Source organism: Dermacentor andersoni, chromosome 10, assembly GCF_023375885.2.
Source record: "Dermacentor andersoni chromosome 10, qqDerAnde1_hic_scaffold, whole genome shotgun sequence".
NCBI lineage: Eukaryota > Metazoa > Arthropoda > Arachnida > Ixodida > Ixodidae > Dermacentor > Dermacentor andersoni.
The window spans coordinates 67,887,043-67,901,106 of NC_092823.1; the positions used below are offsets into that span (position 1 = coordinate 67,887,043).

Here is a 14,064-nt window from a genome sequence, read left to right on the forward strand (position 1 = left end):
GAAAGCCCACTCCCGAAAGCCCCTTGAAAAGACAAGGTCTTTTCAGATTGTAGCGCCACCTTATATACACAGGTGGCGACCTCTACATCCCTCCTTTTCACCTTTATGACACAGCTCTACAAGTCCAACCGTCGCTGTGGTTCTTTATTCTATGGTCTCACCACGACCTACTGTGTGGGTATCACTATGCGACCGCTGCGAGTCTGTCTTATCGTTTCATTCGGCGTCACTTCTGGCGGCGTTGGATTTTCTTGAGGTGCTGCAGGCTGCATGATCTCGTGAGGGACAGGCGGAGAGGCTGCCAGTTGGGCTGGGGTCCCTTCCGATGAATGGAGCAGCAGGTGTCGACGATTACGCTGAAGGACACCTCTGGGGGTCTGAACAAGGTAGGACCGCGGACGCTGAGCCAGCGAGAGTACTTCACCATTGCAGCGTGTGTCAGTGACCCATACATAGTCTCTAGGACTCAGAGGGGACAACTGGCTTGAAGCATGACGGCGATTGTAGTTCGTCGCTTGCCGTGCCTTGTTCCACGAGTCCTTTTCCCTGAAACTGGTGTGGCATGGTAACGACGGCATTAGTTGTTCCGGTAGTTGTGGGAGACGAGTTTGTAATTTCCTTCCCATCAGGGCTTGAGCCGGGGAAGTGCCGTTGGGGCCGGACGTCCCAAGCAACAGAAAGTCCCCGTTACAATATCGGCCCGATGTCTCTGGCCGACTGCAAAACGGTTGGCCCGACCTCGGCGCCTGATGGAGGGCCGGTATCGGGGATTGACAGTGGCCTCACGTCCGCCGACCAATCGGCAAGTGACTTAGGCCCGACCACTGTAGCCGACGTAGCCGAGTGCACACTGCATGCGGGCCGACTACGGCCCAATATTTCGTAAGCACCGGTTTGCCGTTGGCCATCGGTCGGGTGCGGACGTTTTTTAAAAAAATTATTCTGTATATTAAGACACATCAGGTTTTTCTTTTTTTGCTGCGTGTTGCGTTTTCAGGTCAGCGATATACAGTTTATTAGAGGCGTTTAACTCGCGCTGCCAATTAATATACGCGATATGCGCGTAATTCACAAGTGAAACCTAATTAAACACCTCTAATTCTCTGTACTCGTTAGTGTGAATACGCAACAAAAGAAACAAGTGAACGCAATGTTTTCTCTTTATAGGTGTTTATTTTGCAATCATAAAATACATAAATTTTTTCGTGCAGCAGAGTTAACAATTTGCAAGTAGTCTTTGTTCCCTGAAATAGTATGATACAGCTAAAGGACAGAGCTGGTCTGCTGTGAGAGTTTCCCATACTGCCCGGGAGGCTCTCTTTCAGCCGTTCCCATGTTCTTGGCTCTGAACGGTATAGCATCCGGCATTTCTCTGTCACCGTCGAGAGTGAAGCTTGATAGTTGCAGTGCTCGTAAAAACTGAAACAAACGAACAAACAAATTATATAGTAATGAATAACTCTGTGAACTATGCAGATGATTTATAGTGGACTTTTTTCACAGTCGTGTGCAAGAAATCCCGATCCTGACACAGCCACACACAAAATAATTATTTTGTCCTTGCACATGCATGTAATGAACATATACTGTGCACTTTCAGTGAAAATTAGTGCATTTCACTTCTGCTACGTAATTCTCGCTTTAGAGCCGCCCAAGGAAACATGAGGACAGGAAGGATAGATTTACTGACTTGGCTCAGAATATCATTGCAAAAAACAAAAAACAAAACAAAAGAACATCCAGGCAGCGCGATAAATGAATACAACACATTGTTGCACAAACGAAATAGCACGCAGACTGCCACGAGACAAATGTATAGGAATACATAACATCGAGACCGCGGTGACAAAGTATTACATGTAAACTACGAAAATGCAACAACAGAAAAATTGAGGAACAACTTACATATGGGCTGTCCGCAGGGTTTCACGTACGTGTAGATCTTCTTGTCTGATGTTCCTAGATCTACTCTAGTCCACATGCGGAGAAGTGCCACACACAATCCATTCTTACCTGCAATGCACCAGACGTATATCGTACATGTATTTACAGTTTTGTTTTTTCATCTGTGGGAAGGAACGAAAGCAATTTAATATAATTATGACTTTTCCGCAATGACAACCAGACAAGCGTCTTACCTGATTTCTTCCCGAGTGGTGATAACAGTTCCGAGCGTAGCAGGTCATTCACACACTGTTCTTCAATTTAAGCAGTGTCGTTCCAGTGTTTCCTAGAGAAAAATTAAGGAAAATACGTCACGCTTACAAGACGAAAAAATATTAGGAATATATACATGAAAGTATGTCTCGCACTTCCCTGTCCCAACTCTCGAACGCTTGATCTGTTCTCATATAAAGCCTTTTTTTTTCTTCCTGTCAGAAAAAATAAACACAAAAAACAAGAAGTTTATCATACGTTGCAAAACCATTTACGCAATACAAAGCGAGTTTTATTCACTTGAAAAAGACGGGCCAAAGACTTGAAAAATTATAGACCGATCAGCTTACTGTCCGTTGCCTACAAAGTATTTACTAAGGTAATTGCAAATAGAATCAGGAACACCTCAGACTTCCGTCAACCAAAGGACCAGGCAGGATTCCGTAAAGGCTACTCAACAATCTACCATATTCACACTATCAATCAGGTGATAGAAAAATGTGCGGAATATAACCAACCTTTATATATAACTTTCATTGATTACGAGAAAGCGTTTGATTCAGTCAAAACCTCAGCAGTCATGGAGGCATTGCGGAATCAGGGTGTAGATGAGCCATATGTAAAAATACTGAAAGATATCTATAGTGGCTCCACAGCCACCGTAGTCCACCATAAAGAAACCAACAAAATCCCAATAAAGAAAGGCATCAGGCAGGGAGATACAATCTCTCCAATGCTATTCACAGCGTGTTTACGGGAGGTATTCAGAGACCTGGATTGGGAAGAATTGGGGATAAGAGTTAATGGAGAATACCTTAGTAACTCTGGGGACCAACTGCAATGCATGCTCACTGACTTGGAGAGGCAAAGCTGAAGGGTGGGTCTAAAAATTAATCTGCAGAAAACTAAAGTAATGTTTAACAGTCTTGCAAGAGAACAGCAGTTTACGATAGGTAGTGAGGCACTGGAAGTGGTAAGGGAATACATCGACTTAGGACAGGTAGTGACTGCAGATCCGGATCATGAGACTGAAATAATCAGAAGAATAAGAATGTTCTGGGGTGCGTTTGGCAGGCATTCTCAGATCATGAACAGCAGATTGCCATTATCCCTCAAGAGAAAAGTTTATAACAGCTGGTGTCTTACCAGTACTCACGTACGAGGCAGAAACATGGAGGCTTACGAAAAGGGTTCTACTTAAATTGAGGACGACGCAACGAGCTATGGAAAGACGAATGATAGGTGTAACGTTAAGGGGTAAGAAAAGGGCAGATTGGGTGAGGGAACAAACGCGAGTTAATGATATCTCAGTTGAAATCAAGAAAAAGAAATGGGCATGGGCAGGACACATAATGCGGAGGGAAGATAACCGATGGTCATTATGAGTTACGGAATGGATTCCAAGGGAAGGGAAGCGTAGCAGAGGGCGGCAGAAAGTTAGGTGGGCGGATGAGATTAAGAAGTTTGCAGGGACGACATCGCCACAATTAGTACATGACCGGGGTTGTTGGAGAAGTTTGGGAGAGGCCTTCACCCTGCAGTGGGCGTAACCAGGCTGATGATGATGAAAAAGACGGTCATGCACTACACAACGTGAAATTAAAATGGCACTTACGAGTACGCATATCTTGAACGGCGAGATACGGCAGCTCCACTGCATGGAAAGGGCTTGCACTGTTCTTGACCATGTCACTTTTGTGTAGTTTGCATTTATATGCGCAGTCCATGATAACAGAAATGCACCAAGTAGTGTACCAAGAGACGCGGAACGAGCTCACTCGCGTCACTATAGTGGCTGGCTCTCTAGTACCACTGTTTGCGACCCCACACCATTTGGCAGGAACTCGCCTGCGCCCCTGCGAGCAGACGGCGGTGCGCCTGACGAAGAAAACAACAGCAAAAAAAGGTCTGCTTCGCTTTCTCGCCCCGTCCTCGCTGGTGGGAGCTGACGCTGACGGAGGGAATCGCCCGTACCTGCTTTCCAAGAACCTCTTCATTCCTTCTGGGAGAAGGAGATGCGACCGCGCAAGACGACCGCGGTTCCCCACACTTTTCCTTTCTTTTTTTCAGGCGCTTCCTGTGAGCACGTCGCCGTTTCCTTTTGGCATGTGTGTTGTGCACGTGCGTGCGTGCATGTGTGTAATGAAAATCTGCCTTCTATATTTTGCAGGGATTGGTAGCTCTATACGAATATGTATATAGCTTATGTATACAATAATTTTGACCTCTTCAATGCGTCGAACAGTACTTTGGGTGCTATGTACCTTAGCATGTAGGTTCTGTTTTCTTTTTTGGGAGTACTGTATAAATATTGTATAATCTTGTTTTGTTTCCTTTTGTTCTTGCTCATTATTGTATACCTGTTATTACCGTGTGCAATTATCTTTGTTTTAAAAGTCTCGCTGTAAAGGCTCTGCCAAGCGAAAGGGGACTGCGGCTTTGTCAATCTGTATCTGACAGCTTTTTCTGCGCCTTCGCTATTTGTGCCTTTACAAGGCAGAAATAAATAATTTTAATTTTAATAAATATTTATCGTCAAAGCATCATGTCTATATGTGCTCAAAGTTCGATAGGTGCGTGCATGCATACAGAGTCAATACGCATTCCAGGGAGCTTTGCACGAAAATGGTAGATATGCTTCACAGGAGACGGCGCTTGAAAAAAACACTCTTGGTATACCATGAATTTATTAATTCTTAACTGCTTGATTGTTGAATGTCATTAGTTCATTGAACAAAAGTTGGAAAAATTTTATCTAACTCTAGTTCTTCCCAATCAAATCCACTTCGACAACAGAAATGCTCCATTTTCTGATTTAAATTGATTGGCATGCAGCCTTAATTATTCTTAGACGAATCGAGAATAGGTACAAAAATTGCAGATTTTGACATCTCTTCACAATTCGGCTTTGTATAATCGCTTCTTCCACCCTCCCCAGTGAAAACATCCAACTGAAATGTTTTCCTAGAACTGTACAGTCCACGAGTCGCCTGTGCTTAGATCGTTTGACGATTTTTGCTGTGCTGCAACAGGGCCGTTTACAATTAACACGCCGTTCGCGAACAATTTTGCTTGACTCTTTCCGCAGTTCAGATGACTATTACGAGAACTGCGTAAGGCAATATCCACTTCATTAAATTTTGTTCCCCGTTAAATAGTTATTTTCTCGATAGTATACACCTAGAAAAAAAAAAGAAAGCAATAATGAACGATGTAATAGTGTCATAAACATATCCATTTTTAAGTATTGAAATCTTGTGATTTTTCGTAAAGGAAATGTAATACTTCCGCCACATGTATTCTTCCTCCTACGTCCACATTGATCTCCACTAAACCTTATTCTCATAATAGTGGTCATTGCATGCGCACCCGCATATATAGCTAGAATAAATTTGATTCTGATTTCATAATTCACTCCATTTACTACTGTTCGATCAGTCCAGAACAAAACACAGAACCATATCCTTTAGCCGGAAGTTTGTCTAACAGCCAGATGAACTGTCACTGACGTCTGTATGTGATGATTGCTGTTTTCCCCCGTGTGACGAGCCGCCGTCATCGCTTTTGTATAGCTGCTCTATATTTCGTCATCATTCGTGCGTCAACAGTGGTTACGCAAAAAAAAACTTTCTGCCTCTCACTTGTGCAAAGCACTGCGCAACCTGTTGGAACGCACTAGCACATGTGAACGCGTGGCCTAAAGGCTCAATTTCAAAGTATAAATTCCTGGCTGAACCACTGGTGAAGACTTTTCGCGCCACACACTTTATTATGCTCGCTTTTCTTGTCACTAATGACAAGACATTAAATTTGTCGGCCTCTGCAAGACAAAGCTGCATCAACATATCTTCTTAAATGTACGAATTGGCTCAGCGGCTGTCGGACACTGCGCATGGTCCTTTATGGCATGTCACTAAAAAACCAATTAAACACTTAGCATATATGCACAAAATGATGCAACCACTAATATAACCTGAGAGGGGACTTTCGGTCTTACAAAAACTATATATATATAAAAGGAAACAGGAAACGATGTATAAAAGCGGGTGCTCGCAAGGCGCAATTGTTACTGCTGACTTCTTCATCACCGTCGGCGATGACGATTACTGCCCCCCACACGACCACAGTTATTCAGCAGGCAGCACTTCAGACATACCCGTAATAGAATCGAATACGGCGAAGGCACTGTGCGACGATTCTCCGGGCGACTTCGAAGGCCGCTCGCTTGCCGCGCCTGCACATCGCCGCTGATTGTCTTGCACCAGGTTTCGATAAATACGCCGTAACCATATTGATGCGGCACTAAGACCATCTTAAACAGGGAGGATAAAGGCGGGGCGAAATGAACAGTGGGAACTCCCAGCTCGCGCGCTCTCGCGCACGGTGAAACGTAAGCGTTAGATACAGTAAAAGAAAAATAGCGCATGTTATGTTCATGTGATGAACCCGAATATAATGCGAGGCGTGTTCCAAGGCTCGAAATTTCGGGGGGAAAACTCGCGCTATATTCGCGCAAATATATTAAGTGCATATCTCTCATGTATCGCCTCTTCTTTGGCTCACGCTGCACAACCTCTCCTATAGCCGGTGACACTGGTAGCAGCAAGTAAAGAACACCTGCTTTTATAGTAATGTTATTTCATTATTTCAGTGGTCAACTTACGCCAGCATTCAGGCACTCCAGCTACATGTGTCTCTGTGTGTGGTTGTACCCATTCGCTACATTGTCATTAATTACAAACACTCATTTGGGCGTAAATCTTCGTTTATGCATTATGGTATATGTTTTTATCAATTAGACGTAATTTCGGACGTTCGGTGGTCTCGATTTGTCACATGCTATCGCGTTCAGTACGAGCTACAACGCGCGACCGTTTTACCATGCCCATTCGCGTTGTAGCTCACATTGAGCGCGATAGTACATCATAGCCCCATTAAAAACCAGAAAACATGTATATTCTAAAGCGGAAACTGAAAGTTCGATCACGTTAAACGACTGTTTTTTTTTTTTTTTTCGTATATGTGTCAGCTAGATGTGCAGGATATCTACTGGACATTCATCTATAAAATATTCACAATGAGACTTCCGATGGATGCCATTTTCGTATACTGAGGCAGTACATGCGTGATTCATATATTCTAATGACGAAGCTTTATTTTAGATCAAGTTATGCACTACCAACTAGCGTACCAGTCTGTTCTTTTGTATCTTTTGGTGCCATTAAAAGAGGTACGCCCTTGTTTCTCCAGCCTCAGCATTGAAACGAGCATTGCAGATTCAAAACAGTTTTTATTGCACTTTCTGCTGTATAATATTGCATACATTGTTCATTTTGATTTTTCTGGAAGGCATATTTATGAACATTATAAAAGTTTGATATACCTAAAATATATTTATATTTAAGGCGACAGTCCTTCAATTGCATGAAAGCATTTGTGTGCTAACTGATTTATTTTTTTCTGTTTACCTTTTCTTTTATATTGCAATTTTAATTTCGCTGCTTTTGTTGATGCAGAAGAGCCATGTTTTAACATATATGCCAGTGAGACATGCTATTTCAATACTTTGTTTTTGTTTATCGTGTTTTGCGTAATGTGTGTGATTCCTGCATTTTTTTGTGTGTTTGCGTGTGTGCATGTAGTGTGTAGCTGGTTGCTGCTCATCAGGAACCAGAGTTCTTAAAGCCTCTGATTTGTGTACTCTTTCTATGCACTGCTTGAAGCTTAGAGATTTTATCTGGTTCAGCTACCTTTGCAAAGTTAGCATTATCCTTTTCTTCGTTGCACACTTGTCTGCATTATTAAGGTTCATGTTCTTTACAGTATCAAAAGAAAGTATGAAGCGGTAACATAGCTCTAATAGTGAAAATTAACAGCAGCAATACTGCAACCATAGGTCACCACATTATGCAGACTTAGTGACCACTGAACTTTGCTGCAATGTGTTCTCTAGGTGTAAAGCAGTGGTGTGTAGAATGTATCGTAGAGCGGTTTTTCAGAAAATGTGTCTGTAACAGGTGCTAGATCACATCATATGCGCTGCTCAAAAAGATGTTTTTGCTTAATGGCATGCAATAAATTGGCTGCAAGAATAAGCAGGGGCCTTGAAACCACAGAATACTGGGAATAACGCAGCCAGCTTGGTCAAATGTAGCCAGTTTTAGTTTAAGATGGCATTGTGCTAGTGTTCCGTTTGTCACCTGAGGAACCATACTGTTTTGCGTCCTATATTAAAGAAAATTATTGTTGTATGGTCACTGGAAAGAGGAGCATTGATGTATATTTTTGTGATGCCAGCAACTGTGTTTTGACTCAGGGGCTTATGCTTATGCAGCAGACCGCTTTTTTTTGGCATTGCACTGAGAATGCCTAATAGCCTCTGCTACCACCATTTTGATAATGGCGCCTTCACTTATATTGTTCTTGTCACTTCTGTTTTGAAGGCTGCAGAGCTGAATGAAACAGACAAAGCCACAATAGGTGACACTTGCCAAGATGGTGTAGACATACCTAACCTAATAGCGTAGAAAGCTTTATGAAAGAAAAATCGCCATTAACCTTAGCATAGTGCAAATATTAAAATGAATACAATTCGGATTTCTCAGAAATAAAACTTGGCAGTCAAAGAAAAATTTGTCCCAGTTTAAGGATCAAACTTAGGACTGATGCCTTTTGTAGGCCATTAGTGACGTTTAAAAAATGTTTTATTCAGGTGACAGTAACATCGATTTCTTGTTGCAATGTATTGTGTGTAAATCTTAGGTGAAGAGTATCAAGAATATCACCAAGGTGTAATTAGGAGAGGAAACGATTGGGAATGTATCTACCTTAATGGTCTGCATTTAATGCACGGTTTGTGCAGTGTACTGTTCCTACTGACTACAGCTTCTTGATTTGCACTTATACCTAAGTGAGATGAACCCCTAAACATGCAGAATCATCGTCCTGTTTCACTCACCTAATTTGGCCACAAAATGTTAGAGCATGTAATCACACAGCACCTTAAACAATACCTACATGAAGACACCATGCTGTATGAAGTCCAGCATGGTTTTATAGAAGGCTTGTTTACTGTCACTCAGCTTACTATCTCATACCACGACTTCCTGTAATAATGGCTAAGAAGTAGATGCTGTATTTTTAGATTTTTCCAACGCCTTTGATTAAGCCTTTGAACCAAGAGCTCCATGTAAGCTTTATGCAGTCGGAATAGACACAGTATCTGTGCATTTTATCAGAGCCTATCCCGAAAACCGTGTTCAGTATGTCAGTCGGAAGTGTATTTGAGGCGTTTGCTTTCACGTCATCTGTACCACAGGGGTGACTCGTTGGATTCTTTCTGTTCTTAATAATCAATGACATAACAAATATAGTTGATTCTGATTTGAAACAAAGCTTTTCGTCAATGTATTGTATATATTAGTTAAATCACAAGCCGAGAACGGTTTTCTGCAGGTGTAAAGAGTGGGAAATGAGCTGGAACATTTGTAAGTGCTCTCTTATTAACATAGGAATGAGACGAGACGTTTACACTTTCCCTATGTCACTGGTAACACTACCTAATTAAGTTTATACATATTGGTACCTCGGGTAACTAACTGAATACATGATGTGGAATGAGCATATTGAAAACATTTGTGATAATGCTCTCAGAACTTAGGGACCTCTTTGTTGTAAATTCATTGGAGCACCTATACAGGTAAAGCAACGTTCACTACGCTGTCAGACCTTGTCTTGATTATGCGTCAGCTCTGTGGTATCCATACGCCAAAAAATATTGATAAATTGGAAAGAGTACAGCAAATAATCCTTAGTTTCATCTACAATTGCTACAGAAAAACTTATAGTATGTCGGAGATGCTGAGTACTCTCCACCTTGAATTGCTGCAGTCGAGAACCACCAAACAAGTTACAACTCTTGCATGTAGTATACAACAAAGTCCAACATAATGAAATCATTTTACTTGTGTCCTGTTTCTCGTGCAAATATTCAATATAAGAGTAGAATGATACAGGACCTATGTGCCGTGAATAATACTTATACAAAGAAATTTTTTTCTTAGGCAAACAATGGAATTAATCTCCTTCCGTTCTTGGCCCCCTTTTCTTTTTGTTATATATAAACGATATTGTCACTAACCTCTCTGTTAAAATCAGGCTTTACGCTGACGACTGCGTTCTGTACGATGAAATAACAACGGAAGAAGACCAACTTAGGTTAAACAGGGACTTTAATAAGGTAGTTGAGTGGTGTAGACAATGGCAGATGAGCATTAATTTCGAAAAGACAGTATATATGCGGATAACATTAAAAAAGAAGCCACTGGTATATCGCTATGGCACAGAAAACGCTTTTTTGGCAGAGGTAGCGCAATATAAGTACCTTGGCTTGTACATAACAAAGGATCTTTCCTGGTCAAAGCACCTTGACACAGTAATAGCAAACTGTCGCCGCAAGTTGTTTTTTCTAAGACGCGTATTAAAATCCTCCACACCAACAGTACGTCTATTGGCATACAAAACACTAGTCCGCCCCGTTTTAGAATATGCTATAGTTATATGGGACCCGTTCACTAAAAGCGATATTGGAAAGCTAGAAAGCTTACAGAAAAAAGCAGTTCGATTCATCTACAATACATATGGGCGTAGTTCTATTACTAACCTTTTATCTCGGAGCGGCTTGCCTTCTATAAGTGACAGAAACCGTGCATGTCGTTTAAAATTCTTTTTCCAAATAATAAATGGTCACTACAACATCGACTCGTCTCGCATTATCACCTATGCAACAGGTTACGCTACCAGACAGCGACACTCACTAGCTGTAACTCCGTTTACAACACGTGTCAACTGCTTCAAGTATTCCTTTTTTCCGAGAACTATAGTAAATTGGAATAAGCTGGCCGATAAAACTGTAACACAGGACTCATTATCACTTTTCGAAACATATCTTTAACTTTTTTTTTTCTTTTTTTTTGCACTTGCTGAGATTGTCAGTGATAGCACTGTTTTACTGTATGATTGGGAAGTATCGCTGATGTAACCTTGAAGCGCTTGTTTTTGCGCCTGTGTTTTTTGCGCCTGTGTTTCTTGTGCCTGTTTTTTGCGCTTGTGTGAAGCGCTTGTTTGAAGAATTTTTGAGTACAATTCCCCATTTTTGTATTTATATTGTTTCGTGAACTTACTCGTGTACCACGCTGCTAAGATCTTGTTTAAGATCGCAGTATTTATAAAATAATAAATAAAGGGTGTTGTCATTTGCAGATATGTAGTCATATTTGTGTTTTGTATTGTTTCGCTCTCATATTGTTTTCCAATATTTGTGTTCTTTTGCCCTTGATGTTTATATTTTCTACATATTTATTTTCCCTTGTACTTAAGTGAGTCGGCAGCATTTATAAATTTCAGGAATGTAGCTGTCTACCACAACAGACAGTATAGTGAAACCTAGTTTGAGACAGTTCTGCTGTTCTTAATTTGGTCATCAGGCCCATGATGGTATCACTGAATGTTTGGGCTGTTGCAGTTGACTGCAAGGGCAGCTTGCACTCATACCATGCTCCCACTCTTCTCACTATATCTTACAGTTGAATATTTTAATTTAAAATATGTGCAAATTTCATAAACTTGGTCATTAAGCAATCATAAAAATATACTTTCCAAATCAAAATGGTTGACCTGCTGTGGTCTGATTTTTTGTGAAAGCACTGCCAAGACATTGAATTAAGGCTGATCTTTAGCAATACTATCTATGTTCTTTCATTTCTTTGGCATTTTGTAATTACAGTTTTGTTCTTGAGCGAAAAACGTTACTCGGGTAACCTATCTTATTTTCTTGGTGCAGCATTGAGCCATTCCAGCAGTCCAGCAAATCCAGAGGGTGCAGTTACGTGAAAGCTACCACCACCGCAGTAACTCCTGTGCCTAGGAGATGGATAAATTCTGATCTGAAATCTCACCAGGATCTGTGCAAGCCATTGTCTGTTTGAATTCCTATTGTGCCATCGAAGCTTCCAGGAACACTCAAGCTGAAGGAACACTGCGCACACTCTCACAAGCAAAAGGTCATCTCAGTGCCCTTCATAGCCTCAGACATTCTCACAAAACATTAATCTGGAGTAACACGTGTGCGTCCACACAGGCAAAATGCCATTTGAGTGCCATTTATGTCCTCAAATCTTGTCAAAGCGGAGTTCTCTGAACCGACACCTGCAAACCCACAGAGGCGAGAGGCCATTTGAGTGCCCTTCGTGCCCTCAAAGCTTCTCACTAAGGAGATATCTGAAACAACACCTGTGCACCCACACAGGTGAGAAGCCGTTTGGGTGCCCTTCGTGCGCTAAAAGCTTCTCACATAAGAGTAATCTGAACAAACACCTTCGCACCCACACAGGTGAGAGGCCATTTGAGTGCCCTTCATGTCCTTGGGCCTTCTCACAAGCGAGTCAACTGAACCGACACCTGCTCACCCACACAGGCGAGAGGCCATTTCAGTGCCCTTCCTGCCTTCAGACCTTCTCACTAAAGTGTACTCTGAACGAACACCTGCGCACCCACACAGGCGAGAGGCCATTTCAGTGTCCTTGCTGCCCTCAAAGCTTCACACGAAGGAGTTCGCTGAACCGACACCTGCACTTCCACACAGGCGAGACGCCATTTCAGTGCCCTTCATGCCCTCAAAGCTTCTCACAAAAGAGTACTCTGAACCGACACCTGCATACCCACACAGGCAAGATGCGATTTGAGTGCCCTGCGTGCCCTCGAAGCTTCTCACAAAGGTCAAAGTTGAAGGCTCACCTGCAATTTCACACATAATGTGAGGGGCTGTTTCAATGCCCTTCATGTCCTGAGAAGTTGTCGCCGAAGTTTGCACTGAACTGACACCCGTGCCCCCATAGAGGTGATAGGCCATTCAGTGCCCTGCGAATCAATGTACAGGTTCCCAAGCCACTCCACACACGAAATTGTTGAAGCAGAAAAAAATTCAAAGTGCACAGGTTTCATATTTAACGGTCGCGATAGTGTACCATTTACAAAAAGAATTGTCTTTCCTGAGTACATGTGCTGTGCAGCAGCACTAAATTGTACGCACGACTCATTGTTTCTTCTTGTTTATCATGTTTTGTCTGTTTTTTTCATGGAAGTGCACATACATGTGCTTGTTATGGCTCTGAATAAAATAGAAGTCCGCGTTTGTCTCTGGTTCTCTGTCCTCTAAGTTAATTTCGCACTTCAACTCTACTCATTGATTAGCAACTAGCCCGCTCCCAACTGTTGCTGAACTTTTTGTCTTAGACTAATGTTTTTTTGCTTGTTGTTGTATAGATATACGAGTTATTGAACGTATTTTCACTATTCACTATTACGATGTTTAAGCTCTTTATTGTTTTGCATAGAAGCGCTTCTTTGCTCCATTCAAGAACTTATCTGCTCATTGTAAATCTTTGTGTAAGCTAGTTTCAATGCAATAAATAAAATTCTGAATAGGTATCTTTAATTGTTATTTCAATGCTTGCTCTAATAGCATGTAGTGTTTCTGTTCATTAGCATTCTGTTGTGTTGAATGCATCAAGACGATTTGAGTGACAACCGAAGCTTATTAACTGCCATATAATGCTGGTAGTACGACAGTTTTCTAAGGAATTAAAATTATTATGCAAATACTGTTATTAAGGTGCTTTTTCAATCCGACTGTCGTTCAACTACGGTTTCAGTGATACTGAATCACTGGCGTTTTTTTGCTAGTAAAGATCCGTGAAGAGCTTTCAAAAGCTTGAATATTGCTTAATAATAAAACTTTCTTCTCATGAATTGAAAGACTTTTAATTTTATGTATCCTTAACCTTTTCAGTGTCAGGCTTCTTCCCTCAGATAATATAAAGCAAACAAAATGATTTCTTTTTGGTTATT

The 14,064-nt window shown here is 41.6% G+C and overlaps 1 long non-coding RNA gene across 1 annotated transcript; it reads left to right on the plus strand.

Annotated features, from left to right (window-relative positions):
- The first annotated feature begins 140 nt into the window (after positions 1–140).
- On the plus strand, positions 141–12,112 carry LOC129380681 (uncharacterized). Its single transcript, XR_008608877.1, has 2 exons — positions 141–386; positions 11,999–12,112. It is a non-coding gene; the product is annotated as an uncharacterized lncRNA (long non-coding RNA).
- Positions 12,113–14,064: the final 1,952 nt, after the last annotated feature.